Source organism: Saccostrea echinata, unplaced genomic scaffold (genome assembly GCF_033153115.1).
Source record: "Saccostrea echinata isolate AGI-Se365-2 ecotype Australia unplaced genomic scaffold, CSIRO_AGI_Sech_v1 ptg000002l, whole genome shotgun sequence".
Lineage (NCBI taxonomy): Eukaryota > Metazoa > Mollusca > Bivalvia > Ostreida > Ostreidae > Saccostrea > Saccostrea echinata.
The window spans coordinates 16,254,831-16,278,165 of NW_026889751.1; the positions used below are offsets into that span (position 1 = coordinate 16,254,831).

At 33.4% G+C, this 23,335-nt stretch overlaps 1 pseudogene; it reads right to left on the bottom strand.

The window, feature by feature from the left end:
- Nucleotides 1–10,441: 10,441 nt before the first annotated feature.
- On the bottom strand, nucleotides 10,442–20,439 carry LOC133178065 (sodium-dependent phosphate transport protein 2B-like; annotated as a pseudogene).
- Between the last annotated feature and the right edge of the window lie 2,896 nt (nucleotides 20,440–23,335).

Here is a 23,335-nt window from a genome sequence, read left to right on the forward strand (position 1 = left end):
TAATTATAGCTTGAAAATGAAATTGCATCAATTGTATCTACAATTAATTCTTTTACAAAACAACGATATTATGTTTTATTTTCACACAATAAAAACGTGATGGTTGTTGCGGATGAATTTCTACAGAAAGGTGCGTCGATATGACATGAATAACATTTTGGAACGATAACCGTGGAACACAAACAACCCAACAGGCGGTAAAATAATTTACAAAATTACATAAACACGAATACTATAAGACTGAAAAGATTGAATTTGTAAATCTTAGCTTTACTTTTACAATCTTCTGACCAACTTTATCCTAAAAACCGATGATGTTGACCAGTATTACTGTATTTCTCCATTTCCTCCAATATACCACCCCCTATCGTAACTCGATCGTACGTGTAACAGAGTAGAGTCATGGTTGTAGTTTAGATGCAATCACCAAAACAACGCTTTGACATTGGCAATTAGAAAGAATAATATATAAATTCATGAAGTCCTTCATAGTTCTTCAATTGACTGAAAAGATATTAGTTTGATATTTAGCATGAACATGTTCGATGGTGTCTGGTCAATTCGAACCCTGCTCCATTCGGACCATGACATAAGGCCCCAGACTGTAATTGTGACATTTTGTTTAAAACTATTTTTTTATTATTATTATTATTATGTCACCTGAGTCACTCACTCGACCTATTGCTATCTTCAGATTCTTTTGAAATTATTTTTCTTGTTCGACGTCATTGAAGCCTTTCAGGCTTTTGATTTATTTATTTTTTTTTCTTTTACGTAAATTGAATTTGTACAGTGTTTCCTATCAAGAAAAAATTCATATGATCAAAAAATTATGAAATTCTCTTTTGAAAGAAATGATATACCGTTTACTTGTTGGGCTTCTTCCTTCAAATGTTCTTTATCTTTAGAACATCAAATTTCAGTTACACAATGTGTTGCTTCTATCCTAGATTAATAATTCTCCTCTTGATTTTTATGGTATTAGTTAAGTTACTGTAACAACCCTAATTAATTTATTGAAAGACGAGCAAGATCAGTATCTGGCTGTGTAGCAGCTGTGCATTTCATTTCTATAACTTAAATGTCAAGAACCCTTTTATGGCTTTAGTTATAGGCTTTGGTCTACTTGTGCATGAAAAAAGGACAGTTCATGGTTAGAACCTAGGTCCCTTTTTAAATTCAATGCACACATTTGATTTGAGCATATTGAAAAAATACAGGTGAAGCATCTTGGCATTGACACAGTAACCATTGACACCATTCCTCTCAAAAATGTAACCTATGAATTAAATAATGTGCCTCTTTAATACAGTTCCTTTTTAGCTCACCTGAGCCAAAGGCTCAAGTGAGCTTTTCTGATCACATTTTGTCCAGCATCCATGTGTCTGTCCGTCTGTTTGTAAACTTTTCACATTTTCTTCTTCTCAAGAACCACTGGGCCAATTTCAACCGAACTTCCACAATGTCCCTTGGATAAAGGGGATTCAAATTTGTTCAAATGAAGGGCCATGCCTTCTTCCAAGGGGAGATAATTACAAATTAGTGAAAAATTAATAGCATCTTTTAAAAATCTTCTTCTCAAGAACACTGGGCTAGAAAATATAAAACTTATGTGGAATCATCCTCAGGTAGTGTAGATTCAAGTTTTTTTTTTTCCAAATCATGACCCTTTGGTGTAGGGTTGGGCCACAAAGGGTGTTTAAAATTATACATAGGAAAAATCTTTTAAAATCTTCTCAAGAATAGCAAAGCCATGGTTAGTCATAAAGATATAGCAGCATCCTCAGGTAATGTAGATTCAAATTTGTTCAAATCATGACACCCTCTTCCCCTCCAGGAGTAAAGAGATTCCAAAACAGGGGATCAAAGTTATACATAGGAATACACAGGAAAAATCTTTTAAAATCTTCTTCTCAAGAACAGCAAAGCCATGATTAGTCATATTAATATAGAAGCATCCTCAGGTAATGCAGATTCAAATTTGTTCAAATCATGACCCCCCCCCCCCCCCCCAAGAAGTAAAGAGATTCCAAAACAGGGGACCAAAGTTATACAAAGGAATATAAAGGATATATCAGTACAAATTCTCTTCTCAAGAACAGCAAAGCAATGATTAGTCATCTTAATTCAGAAGTATCCTCAGTTAGTGTTTTTCAAGTGTGTTCAAATCATGATGTCCTGGGGGATAAGGCAAGGCCACAATAGAAGATGAAAGGTATAGAAAATTCTTGAAAAATCTAATGCTTAGCCCAAAGAAATATGGAAGCATCCTTAGGTATGTAGATTCAAGTTTGATCAAATCATCCCCTTCTTTTTTAAATTTTCAATACTGGACTGATTTCTGCTGTTCTGTAGCCAAATGCTCAGCTGAGCGATGTGGCCCATGGGCCTCTTTGTTTAAAAATTAGAATTATCTTCATCTTATTTTAAGTAAAAACTGAGCCAAAAGTTGAGCAGATTAATTGCATATCAAAAATTGTTTGCATAAGAATGATTAATAATTGTCAGTGTTGCTCACGTTAAAAATAATTCAGGCGTAAAATTGTAGACGTTCACTTTGAACATTCGAATTCCGATTCTCAATTTGATTTTATTATTTACGTTGGATAAATAAATGTTAGAAATAATAATAAAAATATGCTTTTAAGTTTTTATAAGCTTCTTTTTAAACAGTTTGAGAACGAAATTGATTACCAAGGTGCTTGAATTTTGAAAATCTGATAGTTTAGGGTATATTTAAAGCATGAAAATTTCTTTAAAAAGAAAAAAGTCATTTTATAAAATAAGTGTATATATAAGAATATTGAAGGTGAAACGTTCTACTGTAAAATGCAATTTTTAAAAAGAAAAAAAAAACCCTACCCCCTCAGTGAAATTTGGTACACAGTTAAAGACTATTTCAACTGGAACTAGTATGCTACAATTAACTTACTGACTGTATTTATTACGTTTTGCCTTTCGTCCATGTAGAAACCTGTCATGAGGTTGATGGAAACATTACATTAAATGGAGAATTACTTCTGTCGTTTACCAGTTTTCGACTGAATTTGAAATTGAATACATAACAGTTGATAATTATTTTCAATTTCAAATAGAAAATTAATAAACTGCAGTTTTTAGGTATTAAACCACCAAGCCCTCGTGAGGAATACTAACCTTCGGGTGCAAATAATGTAGAATGCATTTTTTTTTTAGGTCAAGGTGAATGTTTCATTCGATTGCTTTGAAAATCAAATAAGGCCAAAGTTTTTTTTTCAATTGGTTTACGATTCCGCCGACCCTAATTTTCACCAATCATGAAAATAAAAATAATGTCTTTTTCCGACATATTTTTCAGGATTTTTCTCAGCTGAACTGGTGGGTTTTAAATTTTAGAATGCATCTTAGTCAAAAAAGCGCTTATAAATATATGAGACCTTAACAAACATTTAGGTGACCGTAAATAAACACATGTGCAAACCAAAAATGGCGGTTCTCTCATGTAACAAGGTAATTCCTCACTGAAAGGAATGACACACACTTAAAGAACTTTTTATGCATGGAAAAGTGAATAAAATCTTGGATGCATGATCCCTTTCTCTAATTGCGATGTCTCAATTGGCTAAATTCATCCCGTAATATTGGAGAGTGTATGACCAACCCTGATCGACCTAGCAGACACAGATACACCTATAGGTAACAGGGATTTATCAGTGCCTTCTCATGGGCCGAAATTCGGCCTCATTCCCAATTGAAAATGAGTTCAGTTTTCCCAGTTTGGCAGTATTTTTTCCCAATTGGTGAACAATGCTTTTATTTTATTTTATCTTTGGGAAAAAAGTAAAATTGTCAGATTGTCTGTAATTTTCATCTATTTAACTCATTTAGCAAAGCTACAGTCATAACACATGTTTTAAAACACTGAAAAAACGTCGCCAACTTTTAATCCAAATTTCCTCCGTTTTCTAAAAATGATGATATTGTGTAATTATATAGATTTATTAAGTTATTTCCATCTACTCAATTGATCTACAAGTGAATGGTAAGGACTTTATGCATTATTTCAGATAGAAAAATATATTTTCAATGCATTAATACATATTAAAAGAGGACTTTTAGAAATGTGTACTTAGTATAATTTTTTGCAGGAGGTTTATAATCTCCAGAAACAGATACTATAATGACCTAAATTGAAATCTCATACACACATGTACATGTACCACCCTAAGTTGTATAAATACTTTATACTCATTGAAGTCCATTCTAATTGTCGTTTGGTTGCCCAAATTAGAGTTCATGCTGAAATGTTAAATGAATTACCCCTGAATACATGATTTAAGCAACATTTTAATTTTTTTTTCCAATTTCATCAAATAGCCGATATTTTTTTCCCAATTTCCCAAAAATGGTGTTTCCCAAAATAGGCTGATAAATCCATGGATAATAGTTAAGCCAATTTAGTGTTGAGAGATACATCTTAGCAGTAACACTGACCTGAGTGATTATTTCACTGGATAAATTCAAATGTGTATAAAACATTTTGTTAATTTATAGAAGTAATTTTAATATACAAATCTTTGCAAATTTGATACTCAATTGAGATTAGAGCCCTCTGAATTACTAAGTAAATAATGAGCATTGCCTACTGTGCAGGTACATAACAAAATTTAAAGAAGGGCTTGATTGAGAAATTATTTGAACATTAAATTTAATAGCTGCATGATCAAATTATTACAGTATAACCTTTATTTCAACGTCAATTACTTTCAATATTGTTAAACAATTAAATTGTATTTTTCTTCAATCTAAATTTAACTTAAATTTGGATCCTTATTTTTAGTTTGTGGGGATACTGAGGTTTATAACACATCACATATCACTGAAGAGCACAAAAAGAAGTTGAAAATCATGAACCAAGCACTGATTGACAAACAAAAATCAGAACTAAATGAAAATGACATTCAGTCTAAAGTTAGAAATGAATTAAAATTAAATAAAAAGAGTTATGTGATCAAGACAATAAAACTTAAAAGTACTATTGACGTGTATTATTTTCATTAAAATAAACATTGCTGGTATTTAAAAATGAAATTGTTGAATCCTAAATTATTTTTATTTTTATTTTTCGACCACCCAATGCATTTTTTTGAGACAGAAAATCGTAAACCAAAAAAAATAAAAACTTTGGCCTAATATAGAAAAATGATTACTTTTTGTACAAACCGAGAGTAAACCGTAATGATAGGTTTTCAGAATTAAGTTAAGTTTATTTATATATTTGAAGTGTTGTACTAAAATTCTTTGGTCCACACATACAAAAGATTCCAATTTTCTCAAGTCGTATGACAGTTATTTGAACAACGAACACACAATTTATAGGATAAAATGTGAATATAAAATTCCATGGAATTGACACGTGGGCAGAAATTTCACTGTCATTTGTGTTGTCAATTCTCGGTAAATAAATGTCGTGGTTTATAAACAGTTCCTATTATTAAAGTTCATTTTAAATGATAAAATTTATGAAATATACCTTATCTTTCTTTTACAGCATTCAATTTTATATCCTGCTAGATATTTAATTTTTATAATGAAACTATAAAGGGAATTATATCTTTAAAACAAAGGAGACTTTAGACTAGAAGCCTATAAAAATGACAGCGAGTAGAAAAACTAAAAAGAAAAATAAAATAAAACTGTTTTTGCATAGATCTACCCAATAGTAGGTATGAAAGTAATAACCAACTCCACATCATTGAACAACACATTTCTAATGCAACAATTTATTACGAAAGATCCAAAAGGATATAGACATGCATATACATTTTTAGAGGGGCATGTAAATATACATTTGCAAAGTATTATTCATAAATATCCAATTTCAAATATTTTTGTGAAGAAGAGGACATTTAATAATTTTAATAACAGGTTTAATAATTTATTTTTCTAAGATCATTTACAGGATTAATGGTGAATGGCAAAATGGTGAACTATGCAAAGTCCACATACTATGGTATGTGGACTTTGCATAGTTCACTGCACCATTTTGTAGAATACAAATATACATATTGGCTTAATCGAAATTAAAATATTGTTTGTTTCCCCTTTGCGACTGACTGTAAATAAAAGATATATATTTAGCCTAATCAAAACCAAAAAAAAAAAAAAAAAAAAAAAATGCATGCCATTTATCAGAGCATGAATAATTTTCCCCCTTCTTTTCCCCAAATCTCAAAAATTGTCAGTTGCAATCAAAAACTTATCTTGGAACATGATATATGAACTGTACTCTGATTTTAATATATACATTGCCATAATTAATATAAAAAATGACATGATGACAATATGGAATAGCATTGTCAGTGAAATCACTAAATAGGAAATTCTACGGTTATGCCACTTCAACAACACATCCAAAGAGAGCGCGATACTGCTCTAGCATTGCTGTTAAGAGGGAAGATGAATCGCTATGTACCATTTTAAATAATCTGTATAAAAAAAAAAAAAAAAAAAAAAAAAAAAAAAAAAAAAAAAAAAAAAAAAACAATAATACACTATCGCTTCAGAATTTAAAAAAAAAAGTTGTTCTGGAAGCCAATGTAAGCTTTTCATTCGTCGGAATATCCTAGGGTCTACATTTGCCTGTAGAAACCTTTTTTTTTAGACCAACGACATAATTTGTTGTCCTTTGGATGAGGTAGAATGTTTGTCTTTAGGTTGTTTGATGTATAAACAAATAAAATAAATATAAATGCCATTTAAATTGTTCTTGTGCCAGACCCATCATTAAAGTACAGTGCAGTAATGATTATTTTAAGCTCTCCTCGACGAGTCGAAATAAAAGCACAGAGTTTCTTGGATGCTTTCAACAACTTTCCATATTATGAGTTGCCCCCTTTTCTAACATGGAACAAGTTTGCAAACAGGAAGCATCAACATTTTTAAAAGATATTGTTTCACCAAGGCATCAACAATACTATTCCAAATTTAGACTAAATTACCCCAACCTTATTTATTAGGAATGGTTTATGTTAATACGAGTACTTTCCTCCAAGGATTAAAAAAATGTCTAATCTACACAGTACTACTACATACATATTTATCAATTTTATGGCAGCGAGGTAATGGACTGATATGTAAATAAATATAAAAGTCAACGCAGCCTCAGAGCATGATTTTAAACTTGTTTACAAAAAGTTTGAAGTATAATTGTTCACTAAACCATTATTTGGCTTTCCGGTATGTTTTCTTCATGGCCATGATGATGATGGTCGTGGTGATGGTGATGACATATTTTACAGAATCCAAACAAATGATTAAATAGTCTGTCAAGAGGTTGTAAAGAACGAAAGTATATAGGTAAAAACTTCCAGTTCTGAAGCTTCTTATACCCCATTCATACGACGAAAATTTGCTTATGTGTGCAAATTTACAGATGAGTAAATTTACACACATAAGTAAAAGTTAATTTGCTATGCGTTCAGACGAGATTTATGTACCATAAGTAAATCCTCAAATTGTCATTTAAAATAAGGAGATGGGCCGCTTCAGACTTGTAAATTTTCACAGAAAAAACTACTATTTGGGTATAGGATTAACTTACTATTTAGGTATAGGATTAACTTTTGGATGTTCATCAAAGAAAGTAGAAGAAAAATCCGATCCAAAAATTGGTACGACAAAACCGTTCTTTATGACATAAAGGACGAAGATTGGTATAAGAATTTTCAAATGTTTAAGGAAAATTTCATAAAATTTCATAAATTTCATAAAATTTTGTGAGAAGTTGGGAAATGCTTTTGTCCCGACCCAAAGACTGTAGAAGAGCCGTTAGATGTAAAGAAGAAGGTGGCTGTTACCATCTACCGGTTATTGTCTTCAGCGGAATAAGGGACGTACGATTGGAAATCATTTTGGTGTATAAAATTATCACGCAAGCCAATCGATTGATCATCGTCATGAATCCAAAAAATCTGACAGTTATTCCTTATATTTACATGCTCCTGATTCTGCAAATTCCCGTGTTAATAGCCCCGCTTCTGTCTCTATTTGTCCCGCCCCGCACGTGATTTTTTTTAACCGCGCCTAAAACCAGTAGATTTATGTAGAAATAAAGTATTTTTATAATTTGTAATTTTATCTCGGACAAAGACATTGGAAATGTAAATATAACCATAACAACACTTAAAACGGAGATTGATGCAATACACATGACGAAAAACTTACATAAGTAAATTTGCTGCGTGTTCATACGACAAATTTTACACACGGGAGCAAATATTTTGCGACAACGTGTATGCAAAAGTTAATTTACACCTTGTCCTGACCAGGTGCAAATTTACTTAACTGTGCATAATTTGCATATGAGCAAATCAGTTCATACGACAAAAATTGCACATGTAAGTAAATTTACATATGTGTAAAATATACTGAGGTATGCAAATCGTGTCGTATGAATGGGGTATTATACCCCATTCATACGACACGATTTGCATACTTCAGTATATTTTACACATATTTAAATTTACTTACATGTGCATTTTTTGTCGTATGAACTGATTTGCTCATATGCAAATTCTGCACAGTTGAGTATATTTGCACCTGGTCAGGACAACGTGCAAATTAACTCTTGCATACACGTTGTCGCAAATTATTTGCTCCAGTGTGTAAATTTTGTCGTATGAACATGCATCAAATTTACTTATATAAGTTTTTCGTCTTGGCTATTGCATCAATCTCCATTTTAAGCATTGCTACTGTTGTGTATGCATTGGCATGTAAAATATCAGTTGGTAACATGGCGGCTATAAAGCAAAGCTCTTAAAATGCGGATTTTCAATTGTCATTCTTGTTCTACTTTAACTATAGTTGAAAGTGAATTTAGTTTTTGTAAGTGTAGATCTGTTGGTGTATGGCTTCCAAAGCCAAGTCTTCAAAGGATACGCTGGCTCGCCGAGAAGTACTACTGTCTAGCATAGTACTTTCTAAAATTGCTTTCTGCACTCTGGAAACAAGGGGACATTATCTCCTCTGAAATAATTTTTTGAATTTACAAAAAAGCGGGCATCATGAACCCTTCCTGGCAAACCCATTTTTATGAATCTAAAGGTATAGCTGTGGTCGCATACACCCTGCAGATTCAATAAGTAGAACCCCTTCCTGTTCAAGTATTCTCCATGTGAATACTTAGGAGCAATGTTAAGAATATGCGTGCATCAATCACCCCACCACAGTTAAGCCCTTGATGACTTTCTTCATCCTTTTTCAGTTTTAAACCGAGACAGGCTACTGACAGATAAGTTGATGTTACAGGGATGTCAACAACCTCGTTTAAAGTCAGCATTTCATAAATATTTCATGAAGTATTTTCCCTTCGAGTTATTTCCCTTGGTCACCATCTTGGAGGTCAAACTAGTAAATTTTCCTCTTTGACCAACCAATTTTAAACTTGTATTGCAGAAATTTAAGGGCAAAAATCTTTAAATTACTAAACTTATGAATTAAAGGAACCTTTCGTTAACATAAATTCATAACAAAACTGTTTTCTTTGCCTCATTGTCCAGTATGACAAGTTTAAATTGGTTGAATAATGAAGGAATCTGGGCTTGTTGATGTCCAATATGGAGACCGACAGAAAAAAAACTCTATGGTGACTTTAATGATGTAGTTAGCAACAATTACCTATCTCTGGGTCGTATTTTGGCTGATTTGTTTCATACCAATTGTTAGGACTTTGTTTTATACTATTTGACCATGGAATGTTCCGTCTACCTGATCATTACATAGGTCTCACGGCGGTTGTGAGCGGTCGACAGGGGATGCTTACACCTCTGGAATTACCAGGGGTCCATGTTTATTCCCTCTTCACATATTTGTATTGTTTAAAAAATTTTGAGATCGATCACAGTTTGTTATCTTCACCATTTTCAATCTTCTGGAAAATACACATATTCTTCAAGCAGAAGTTCCATAATGGCCTCGAAATTTGATGTTCGCAATCACACACGGTAGATTTCCCACACCAAAAATATTTTCAATTGTCCGTTGTTCCGCTGAAGACACTAAGCAGTAGATGGTAACAGCCACCTTTTTCTCTATATTCAGTGGCTCTTCTATAGTTTTTGGGTCAGGACCAAAGCATTTTCCAACTTTTCACAAAGTTTTCAGAAATTTTCCTTTTTTTTTTTTTTTTTTTTTTTTTTTTTTTTGAAAATTCTCCTACCAATCTTTGTCCTTAAAGTTGTTAAGAACGATTCGGTCTGCAAATCAGTAGATCTGTCTTTTCTTCTAAATTCCTTCTGGAACAACCAAAAGTTAGTCCTATACCCAAATAGTAAGGAAATACCCCTTTTCTGTGAAAATTCGCAATTCTGAATCTGTCCATCTCTTTTCTTTTTAAATGACAAAAAGAGAGTTTACTTACAGTACATAAATATCGTCTGAACGCATAGCAAATAAACTTTTACTTATGTGTGCAAATTAACTCATGTGTAAATTTGCACACATAAGTAAATTTTCGTCGTATGAATGGGGTATTGGGTAACCAATTGGGTCTTTTCCTCTGCAGTAACTTTATTATCCCTATGATAAAAAGTAAACAGATTACGGGTATACCGACCCCTGCAAGAACCTCCCATCCGCCTTGAGACAATCCAAAAACAGTCAGAGGAAAAAGGAAGAATGCAACGGCTATGTAAAACAGCGCAAACCAGCGATACTTTGCTGTTGTGTTTCCTAAAAATTTTGCCAGGCGGATTGGAAACCTCATAAAAGGCAAGGGGTACCAAATACAAATACCCGTTAGGTTGAAAAAAAGGTGACACATGGCAACTCGAAGAGCATTTTGAAGCCGTTTTGTTCCACCTTGAGTGTCTGTTGTTAGAGCTGCAAGAATTCCAGTAGATGTGGTACCGATGTTAGAGCCGAGGCTTAAAGGATACACCCGTTTTATACTGACAACTCCAACCCCGACGAGAGGGGTCAGTGTCGAGGTAAATATAGAACTGGATTGGACCAAAATAGTAAAACCCATTCCGATCAAAATGGCTACGTATCCTGTGAAATATGCTGCTTTTCCAGGGAAATTGTAATTGACAAATTTTTTGATAATTTTTCGGATATTTCCCTGAAGCAGAGAGTTGAGTAACTTGACAATTCCAAATAAACATAAACATAGAAGTGCAAGAGAGGCCAGAAGCATAATGATCCCTATCACGGAATCTGACAAACCGGAAGTGGCGAAAAGGTGAGTACCTGAAATAAAGAACACGTGAAAATAAGCACTTAAATACGCAAAGAATAAAGTTTTCAGTATGGAGATCGAAATATACCCCAGGAATTTGAATTGAATGGTGTTTTCTTAATACATGTATATTTATTTTAATTATTGAAAAATTGTCTTCTGTGTTCATGTTATGTAGCGATCTTAATATTGAAAACCAGGATGCAAAGGCATTCATTGTTCAACGAATTGTATAAAATTTTGTACTCAACAGTTTTGAACACAATTGGTTTGGGTATAATTGTATCCAGTCTCGTTGGTTATGGTGGCTGTTTTGGATTGACAGCAGATTTTTAACAGTCTGGAGAGTCTTCTTCGTCTCTCTCTCCTTTAGCTATCATGTTGATCTTGTTGGAATCTATCTATGAAATAGAATGATCAAAGTAAAGAAACCTAAAAAAAAATCAGCGTGGATGAATCCGAAGAAAATGGTTGCGCGAACTTTTGGTGCATTGTCTTACTTCAATGACTAATTTTGTGAAAGGTTTTGTTACTGCACTCAGAAGGTCTTTATTGGCGTCTTTGTATGTCTCCAGTTGCATGCTTTCAACAATAGCCCCGGTTATATGGTAGAGGTAATCTAGGAATACATTGGTGTATCAATCAATCAAATCAGGGAAAGGGCACCTTAAACAGATGATGTAAGTTTAATGTAAAAGTTATTTTTGTGTAGTCTTTCAATCCTGTGACACACCTGTAGCCATTTCCAGTGGAAGCAAGACAATGACCGACAGCCAGTTAAACATGTCATGTACAGTGGCCCCAGCGAAAGCTCGCCGAAAGTCGTTACGATGGGTGATTTCCCCTAGTGATACGATGGTGTTCGTCACCGACGTTCCAATATTGGAACCCATTATGATCGGAATAGACAGTTTCACTGTAAGGACTGCAGGAAGAACATAAGGTTTCGTTGGGATGAGATTTTACAATATGGATCAAATGTATACAATCTGCTTTAATTCATTAAGCATATATACTGACAATCAGAAACTGGGGAACTTACTATCTGCTGCTACCATACTGACCACAATAGATGTGGTTGTCGATGAGCTCTGAACCAATACAGTGGCTAACACTCCAATCATCAGACCGCATATCGGGTTCTGTATAAGTGCACTATTCTGGAACACTTTACCGGCTGCCTTTCCTTGAATAAACCAAACATAGGCAATATATGAGTTCTTAAACTTTAATATATGAGAGTACATGAAACGAGGTCCATGGAGCACAATGCTCACTAGAGTGACATTGGTCTGTCTGTTTTTTTTTTAATTTATTTTTTTTTAAGATTTCTTCCCCCTCTTTACATCCACGAAAATTTTTCACCCTTATACTGTGGCCCCAATCTAGCCTCAAAGGGTCATGATTTAACCAAACTTGAATCCATACACGGGGATACTTCAATATATTATTATAATTAACTGGGTCCCACTTTTCTTCCTTGAGAAGAAAACGTATTACATTTCTTTTCCCCTGTATGCATGCATTTTATATAACTTGTTCTCCAATTTAGGCTGGACCCTAACCTTAAGATCCATAATTTTAACAAAATGGACTCCACAACTTTGGAACGTTTACAAATCAATATAATTCAGTATGGCCCTGCTACTCTTAAAAAGACTATGATATCATATTATTTCCCCAACCTACCCCCCAGCAATGACTTAACAAACTTTAAGTTACACTATTTTACTATATTTGCACTATAATATGACTAAGCGTGGCCTGCTTCTGAGAAAAAAATATCTTAAAAAAAAAAAAATTCCGAACATATTCCCATTTAAACTTTGATCTCCTATTGTGGCCAATGAAACCCCAATGATTTGAACAAATATGAATCTAGTCTGTTTGCATTATATTATGACTATTCATGGTCCTTGAGAAAAGATTTTTTCCTTATGTTTCCATGTAAAACTTTGATCTCTAATTGTGCCCCACCCTACCCCCAGGGGTCATTATTTAAACAAATTTAACAAAACTCTACATTACATTATATAGGAGGTTTATTGTTTCATCTTTTCTGACCCAGTGGTTCTTGAGAAGAATATCCCACCATTTTTTCACTAATTCTTGATTATCTTCTCTTGAAAGAGGGCGTGGCTCTTCACATAAAGAAACTTAATGGTCTTCTCAGGTTGCTTATTGGCAAGTTTGGTTGCGATTGGCCCAGTGGTTCTTGAGAAGAAGTCAAAAATATTAAAAATTACAGACGGTCGGAGAGACAGAAGGACACCGGTCAAAATCTTATCCTAAAGGCTCATTTGAGCTTTCAGCTCAGCAAAGCTTATAAAAATGAATTAAATTTCTGGGCGTTTAATTTTAGATTTAGGATTTCGTATAAAAGTTAGGATATTTGTTCTAGTATATTTGTACAATTAATTTTTCATTTCCTTGCTTCCAAAGTACGGCAAAATTCCAGATAACGGAAGAATCATAATTATTATCCGTTGATGAATATCTCTATTACTAAAACACCGCGGCCTTGGATAGATAGTCATCTAAAATGTTTTTATATTAAAAGAAAACTTACCTCCCAGAAGTCTAAAGGCAGAACTCAAAATATCTAAAGAACAAATGAAGAAGTAGAGACAGACGAAGATGAGTAATGTCCAGGTAGATGTCTATATTGTCTTGATTACCTTTCCCTTTGTATCCAAGTCTGTGAAAATATTGTTCAACAAGAGGCCCAGGTGCCACATCGCTCACCTGAGCACTCTGGCTAGGAAAAGCAGAAAGCAGTTCAGTCTTGAAAAGTTTTGATATAAAAGCGGTTCGAGGGGGTGGAGGTGTTGATTTGAACTAATTTGAATCTATACTTCATAGGGATGCTTTTGAATTAATTAACATGATTTGATCAAACTTGAATCTACACTACCTCAGGATGCTTCCATATAAATATGACCCATCATAGCTTTACTGTTCCTGAGAAGAAGATTTTTAAAGATTTTTCCTGTATATTCCTATGTAAAACTTTGATCGCCCATTGTGGTCCCACCCTACCCCCGGGGGTCATGATTTCAATAAACTTGAATCTACACTACCTGAAGATGCTTACATATGAGTTTCATTTTTTCAAGCCCAGTGGTTCTTGAGAAGATTTTTAAACGATGCCATTAATTTTTCACGAATTCATAATTATCTCCCCTTGGAAGAAGGTGTGACCCTTTATTTGAACAAACTTGAATCCCCTTTACCCAAGGATACTTTGTGGCAAGTTTGGTTGAAATTGGCCCAGTGGTTCTTGAGAAGAAGTTGAAAATGTGAAAAGTTAACGACAACAGAAAACGGACAAAGAGCTAGGATCACTTTATGCATAAAATGGCCCTGTAGATATACCAATTTATTGACTAACACTTTATGTTCCATTTTATACATCAAGATAAAGTAGAGACTTAGTGCTTTAATTTCCTATTAAAAATTTTCTTCTTAAAGCCAAGGTATTGGAAAACAGGGTTCATGGAATTGCAATGTTCTTGAATTTTAAGGAAAACAAGTATATTTGAGTACTTTCACAGAAGAGAAATAAATGAGCGCACCCTCTGATCTAAAAAATAAAACATGTTTTGTAATCCTCGGAAATATTTTTATCATTTAATAGTTGCATATTTTAGATCAGAGTTTGCGCTGTATATTAAATATCGAAAAATAGCTTTAAAAATTGGCTGTTTTTGTAGAATTTTTCAGGATATGAGGAGATGACGCATTTCGTGACGTCATAATGCATTGACTAGTCAGAAAATTACGTCATTTTTGATAGATGAACACCCACAGAAAAAACTTGGTGCTATACTTATTTTGAAATAAACTTTGAGAAGTACTATACATTTTAACTCTTTGCAAGGAATGAATTCAAACTTTAATATGCTGCCTTTGGCCTAAAAGGGCTTGCTATGATCTTGACACATGGTCATATCTCAAAGATTAAAGTTGGCAAAAAGAACTGAAAACCTGCTCTGGCTATGAATTTCTAGTCCTTGATTAAGATGAGTTCAAACTGAAGTATGCAGTTGTCCATATGTTAAAGTTGTTTAGATAAAGTGAAGATCATGTTTCAAAGGTCTTTGTCCCTGTCTAAATAGATGTTAAAAAATCTTGTTACAAATATTGTCCAGGTAATTGCTGTGTAACCTTTAAATGAAATACATTCACAGTCCCAGTTTTAGTATTAACCATTGCATTGGATACTGTTTTTTTTATTCAAGAACATGGAGATCATGTTTTGACGACCATAAATATGACTGGGGAAGTAACGTGGTCTCTACTAAATCAGGTTTTATCAGTATTTAGGTCTCAGATTACTTAGTAATCTACCCCTACAAATTGTGCGCCTAGTGTTGTATTACAAGCGGTTTCTTACCTTTCCAAGGGGTCCCTTTATCTTTTAGTTCAGGCAATGCCCAGGGATCTTCCTTTGGCGGCTAGGCATCTATCTAAATTAAGTGGGATCAAACAATTAACGGAATTACAATTACGTAATTACAATTACGAAGTAAATCAGGTGTTCTAGGCAAGAAATACTAATGACCATGAAGCCTAGTTTAAATATATATAAAATTAAAAAAGATACATGTGTATTCATCAAAAATTAATTACCAGGGTTGTTGCCTCCGCTTTGTCATTTTCGTTAGAAGGTAGAATGTTAATTTTGGTAGCGTCTTCAGGTCCATCTGCAAGGGACGAAATATTAAGATACTGTTGTGAACCTTTTCACCAGAAATTACACAAGTCGTTTCACTGTAGTTCAGATCGTTGAAAACGATGATTGAAAGAATATAAAGTGGAGAAACAACTTTAAAGTCGTGTCATGGACAGTATATTTGTAGCATTCATTTTTATTTGGTCTTTAATTGTGATAAATGGTGATATAATTAATGCAAATTTTTATACAAGAGGCGAAAAGGGTATAAAGAAATATGTTAAGATAACGAACAGTGATCGATCTTTAAAAAAATATATGTAATCAAAATGAACGATTAAACAAAATAAACTGATAAAATAAATACAACAGAATGATACATTTATATAAATAAAGAGTCATAATTGCAGAATGAACTGCGTGGTCCCTTTTAAACTGTAAAAGGCGAAGATAACGAACAGTGCATGTTCACTGATGGAAGTCATATAACCAGGAAGGAATACGAATCGTAAACAGGGCCAAAGTACCCTTTGAAATTCCAGAGATTGGATCAGGTGTCTAAGAGTAGTAAACATACCTTGTCGACCGGTCACACCCGCTGTGATCGCTTTGCACTAATCAGGTATGATTTTTGTTTTAGACTTTTGTTTTTGTACCGTATTGATTATATATTTTTCCAGATACAACTTTGAACCCTTATTGTGACCCACCCCTTTTACTGGCGAATTTAGAGGTGGTGTTGGAGATGCATCCCTTCCCTAAAATTTCCAAAGATTATGTTACTTGTGTACTTTTGAAAAAAATACATGTATTTATTTTCATGTAAAATTTTGACCCCCTCATGTGGCCAAACCCTACTACCCGTTGGCCATGATTTGAAGCTGCGCTACCCGGGCTGCTTGCGCATTTATGGACAGATGATACAAACAAAAAACAAGATGTGTTTGTGAAACACTGATGCCCCCTTATGGCAACTTATAGCAAAGGTTAAACTTTCTCAAATGCGAATCAAATATGTTTACCCAAAGTAAGGTCTTGTCTCGAGGAATATACCTGTGAAATATGAAAGCCCTAGCAGCAACCATTGAATAGCTATGGAAAAGGTTAAAGTAATTCAAACATCAAGGTCAAGGTCAAACGGTCAAAATTAATGGTGCCTAAGGAAAGATCTTCTCACAAGAAATATACAGGAGAAATATGAAAGCTGAAGCACCAATCGTTCAAAAGTTATGACCAAGGTTAAAGCGTTTCAAAAGTGCGTCAAACTCCAAGGTCAAGGTCAATGGATTACAATTGTTGGTATCCAAAGAAAGGTCTTGTCAAAAGGAAAAAAACATGTTAAATATGAAAACCGTAGCAACAACTTTTCAAAAGTTGTGTCCAAAGTTAAAGTTTTTGAAAAGTGGGTCAAAGTCCAAGGTCAAGGTCAAATGGTCAAATATGGTGGTACCCAAAGAAAAGTCTTGTCACAAGGAATACACATTTAAAGTATGAAAGCCCTAGCACAAACGGTTCAAAAGTTATGGCCAAGGTTAAAGTTTTCCAAAAGTAAGTCAAACTCCAAGGTCAAAGGGTCAAAGTTGTTGGTATCCAAAGAAAGGTCTTGTCACAAGGATTACATATGTAAAGTATGAAAGCCCTAGTATCAGTGATTCAAAAGTTATGGCCAAGGTTAAAGTTTTTTAAAAGTAGGTCAAACTCCAAGGTCAAGGTCAAAGGGCCCAAGTTGTTGGAATCTAAAGGATGGTCTTGTCACAAGGATTGCATATGTGAAGTATGAAAGCCCTAGCACCAGCCGTTCAAAATATATGGCCAATGTTAAAGTTTTACAAAAGTAGGTCAAACGTCAAGGTCAAGGGGTCAAAGTTGTTGGTATCCAAAGGAAGGTCTTGTCACAAGAATTACATACGCTAAGTATGAAAGCCTTAGCACCAATCGTTGAAAAGTTATGGGCAATGTTAAAGTTTTTCAAAAGTAGGTCAAACTTCAAGGTCAAGGTCAAAAGGTCAAATATGGTGGTACCCAAAGAAAGTTCTTGTCACAAGAAATACACATGTGAAGTATGAAAGCCCTAGTACCAATCGTTCAAAAGTTATGGCCAAAGTTAATGTTGGGAAAAATTTGGCAAAAGTTGGTCAAACTCCAAGGTCAAGGTCAAAAGGTCAAATATGGTGGTACCCAAAGAAAGGTCTTGTCACAAGGAATACACATGTGAAATATGAAAGCCATAGCTCCAACCGATCAAAAGTTATAGGTAATGTTAAAGTTTTTGTGGACAATCATACAAACAGACAGACGGACGGACAGGGCAAACATTATATACCCCCGAATCTTCGATACAGGGGCATAAAAATGGATGCCTGGATTGGTATATATTTTTGGACCTATTTTGATTGTAAATGATGCAAATAATAAATTTCTAAAATATTAAGAATTTGTAAACTTGTAAACTTCAAGTTCTATGATGTTCAAAATTCTACCTTTCTGTAACTCTCCTTATTAATCTATACAATCAAATGTCGCTTAAAATCATATTATGAAACTTTGAATAAAAAATTAAAATCTATGTGATAAAACTCATTCATTTTACTCATGTAATTATGACTAAAGTGGTTATTTTCATTTTTTTTTTAATGAAAGTTTGTATCATCTGTCCTTTTAATGACTAATCGTGACATCTGGTCCACTGAGTATTAAGGACAATCACATACATTGTGACATACATATAGACACACAGACTGGCATGCTTACGAACAGACCGCATTACCACTTTCCCTCTATTTTGCTATCAGTTCATGCATAACAATTTCAGATGAACATTAAAGCCAGGCTCATACTTTCAGTATAAGGAGTATGTGGCTGTCCTTTTTGCACTGCCCGTCAGACACGTGATCCGCCATTTTCTCATCGGTTGCGGTGCATGGGTCCCTGAACAATTCACATTCTGAATGTACCGACATCCTTTAGAATATTGCTTTGAATCACAAATTCCACAAACAAAAGCTCATCAATGCTTCACCGATCAATAAGATACAACTATATTTGTCTCTGTTTAGTATTAAAGAAGAGAAAATTCACAATGCACACGTTACGTATTTTCATCTCTCGGCTTAGTCGCAAAATATTTTAATATCTGTGTTATCTGTCATACTTAAAAATAGAGGCTTGAACTGGAATTTGGAGGATTAATTGTGTTTTCCTGCATTGTCAGCAATCCTCCGACATTTGCGCTCTTTTTCTCTGTACTTAAATATGTGTGTCCTTGACACTTTCCACAAAAACAAGAGCATCATACGTAGATAGGTTGTTAACCTTTAATCAATAAGCTTCCGGGGTATACTAGTATATCGAATTATATATATCAGACAAAATATTAGTGTGCATATAATTTTATTTTATAGTCTGTCGATACGCTTCTCTAATATTTGATTTTGTATCTCTGTAAAATTTCAAAAATATTTTATAATTGTTATTATCTTGTGATTGCTAAACTGTTTGCAAAGTGTCTTGAAAGAGATACACACACACACACACACACAAACTGTGATATCAGAAAGAAGATGGGCGTGTTTGGCGTGTGATCTGCAGGAATCATGTGTACGAAACATTTATAGTTTAAATGTCTACGATCTGGTCGGTTGACCACAGCTGGACAGGCTTTACAAAGCTACGCACATAGGAAAATGTTATACATTAGTATTAAGTTTGAAGTAACATGTCAAATTGTAATATTTAGGTCCGCTTATCCTAATAATCAAACTTTAAGATAGTAATGCTTCACATAAATAATAAACACCTACAAGATAATAAGGGTAAAGTTAAATGCAATTACAAGTACATGTGTATATTAAAGTATTAGTGGATTGGAAGAATTGCTTTCGCTCTTAATGCAACAGAACCAGAATATATCCATTTTAAAATAAATCAGTACAAAAAAATTAAACTGACAAAAGAATTGATTGCTTGCATTAAAAAAAATATTAACGCTCCATGCGAGGATCGAACCAAAAAGTTTTCGACTCCATTTGCACTGGACGGGTAACGCATACCGGTATTACTGAGCTATCACGACTACACATACAGGTTGGCTTTTAAAACGACAATGAAGCACCGCATTTACACATTGGAATTTTTTTTTGGAAAAAGTTCATTTTTTATGGTCTCTGGGTATTTTCTCCATTTTTTACAAATGATTGTTTGTTTCTTTGAATTAAAATTCATACAAATAACGTTTGAAAATCATGGAGAGATGACCCAGAGATAGCAAATTTTTAGAAAAAACTTGTTTAAAAATGTGACATTTTGTACCAAATGAATCATCTAGCCTATTTTCAAGTTATTTTTTAGCAAATCAAGATACAATTTTGGGAAAATATTTCCCTTTCCTATTTCACAGGAACCCAAATGATCAAAAGAATGCTAAAATTTCGTGTGATAGATCAATGAAATTCTCACTTTTCAAGTACGCCCAGATTCCTGCCGAATGCCAATCAAAAGCGCCCTCGTTCTTAAAGTGATATCCAACATATCCAATAGGCACCATCTTCAGGTATTATATGTACAAATGCCTGGTAATGCATGTGCCTCAATTTTTTGGGAGGAAACTTGTTAACGTAGCAATAATTCAGTTACAAGTTCTTGGAAAAAATCCTATCTTATTGAGGAAAGTCTCGTCTGACCTTAAACAGAAATGTTTGTTCCCTTTAATTGACTAATTTTCTTAGTTCTTTAAAAAACCCAATTCTGCGCAATGTTTAATGTAAATTACTACATGAATTATCAATCATAAATTTTGTGTACTTCCAATATATCTCCTAGTTTGTACCAATTTACATGTAACATATTAAAGATGAAATGGAATTTAAACATTTGGCACAAATTTAGAAATATAATGACTTATTGATTTTATTTAATGTTACTTTGGCACTCATAGTCAGAGTAAAAATATGAAGGAATACAAAGAAACGAATGAGATAAAAAGAAATGTGAAACAATGACAATGAAACGAGCAAACAAACAAAACAAAATAAAAAATAAAAACAACAAAATCAAGGCCTAGATAAACAGTTTTAATGTCGATTTTGATAACTTTAACATATTAAATACTTTGTTGTCACTGTATAATCAGTCTTTTAGGAGAAGGAAATTGTGACGTTTAACACATTGTAAAGGATGCAAAACCTTCTGATTAAAGAAGGATATGTTGATTATAGCATTAAGATTATAACATAACTGTTATTTATCCATTCAGTAAAATTGAAACTTGTTTATTTGATAAGAAATGTTAAAATAACAACAGAGATATTTAGCTATACGTATCAAAAAGGAATGTAATATATTTGCATGTTGTGCTATCGCGATCGGGTACTTATCTATATACGAGTGTTAATCATGGACAAACAGACAACACAGAGTCTTTGATCTAAGAACATGTGAAAGGGCATTAAATGTTGCATGTGCGTGCCAAACTTACTTCGGTTCAAAAGTAAGTGCCAGATATAAATAGAAGTGAACCCGATATACCATGGCATACATGTATAAATTTAATTTACATACTTTAAAACATTGATTACTGAATTTATAATAGCATATTTCCAGTGGTGTCATATGTGCAAAATGTCTACATATCAGTTATAATTTATAAACAGAAATGCACAAAATATTTAAATGGTACTGTAAATTGTTAATATTCATACACATGTGTATTGTATCATAAATGTCATGTATACAGAATGTACTATAATAAACAGTTACTTACTTACTTACTTATAAGCTTCAGTGGGAATATGAAGTTTCACTCTTATGAGGAAGGAATTGAGCTATGATTTATGGGACTAACTAAAGTATGAAAATAGAAAATGCTCATGTTTTAGTATCTGCTAGTAACGATGTACACAGACCTGTAAAGTATTTTTTCATTGAAGGGGCCTGGGCACAGTTGCATTGTCGTTTTGCTTTTAATTATAAATTTCTATTTTTATTCAAAAACTTACATCAGTTAAATGAATTGAACTTACATGAAAATTCAATGACAACGACATTCTTAATAAAGTAACGTCAAACATCTGCGTTTGTAAACATGGGCATGAGCTCTGTTATTGTTAAAGTTTACGTTTTACTGGGTGTGTTCAAATTATTATCACTGAACACGAATTGACAACAGTTTGTTTGTTTTGGTCTCACATTTCCACATTAAATTTCTGAATTATATATATTTTTCAATAATACATAACGAGTTTTCGACTTTTTTCAAATTTAAAGGATAAATTTTACTTTGTAAAAGTGCACGGCTATCTGTCAATCAAATGCATCCCGAAATTTGCAGTTTTCTGCATTCTAGCATACAACTCATCAAGGACACAAAAGGTTGACAGATGGTTTTGCTAGAACATTGTATATTACTGCTACATGTAAAATAAGCAAATTTTCGGTTTAAAGAAAGTAATCTTAAAAAGGTTTTAGTTGCATTTAAAACATGTAATCTCTAAGATGTTTATCAGTCATGCAGAAACCACTACTGTATAGCAGGAAATTAACTCATGGAGTTAATATTCGCTATATTCGCGGAAATAAAAATTCCGCGAATTCAACATACAGTGAATAATTCTTCGAAAATTGAAAAGGATAAATTGAAATATTACCGATATCTGTGATTAGATTGGTTAACTCGATTTGTGTTTCCTTGCAAACATAAAAGCAGTAATTTAATATATTAGCGGAGACGTAGACACGTAGTTGTTGGTTTTTTTTAAAAGCTTAATTGATAAATAAACATCCATAACTAACATTTAATTCTGCCTCCCAGTGGAGGTGCGATGTAATTATCTATGAAACGTGTATTGTTAGATTTCACTCGTGCATATCACTTGATCTTATTATCTTTAATCAAGGCACTTACGTAGTAAAGACAATACTGTTACACATTAATTTTATTAACAGTTCAACATTTTGACTATCGGTACTGACAACTATTACTAGTATTTATGCGCCTTAACACATCTAAGCTTGCTTTCTAATCTTATATGCATAATTTCTCAATTTTATCAGTTACTTAATATGCAGGTACATGTATGTTCATGTTGCACAACTAGATTAAATTTGTTCAAACATTACATTTGTGGCGGGAGTAAGAGGTGATGTCAAAAGTCAACAACTCAAAAACTAGAAATATATAGAAGAAAAACTAAGCGATACTCAGTGAAAAAAATTGCGAGCATCTTTAGTGTAGATATGTTGTATTTGTGCAAATCATGGCTCTTTGTTCAGTAGGATTGGAACACAAGTGTTCGAAACCTATGAGAATATGGGACGAATCTGTTCCACTTTTCCGCGAAAAAAAAATCCTGCGTATACCGCGATTTTCCCCCTGCTTTTCTGCAATTTTATTTTAAGGAACTTCTTCCGTCCAAGTAACTCATTAACCCCTGTTTACCACAGGA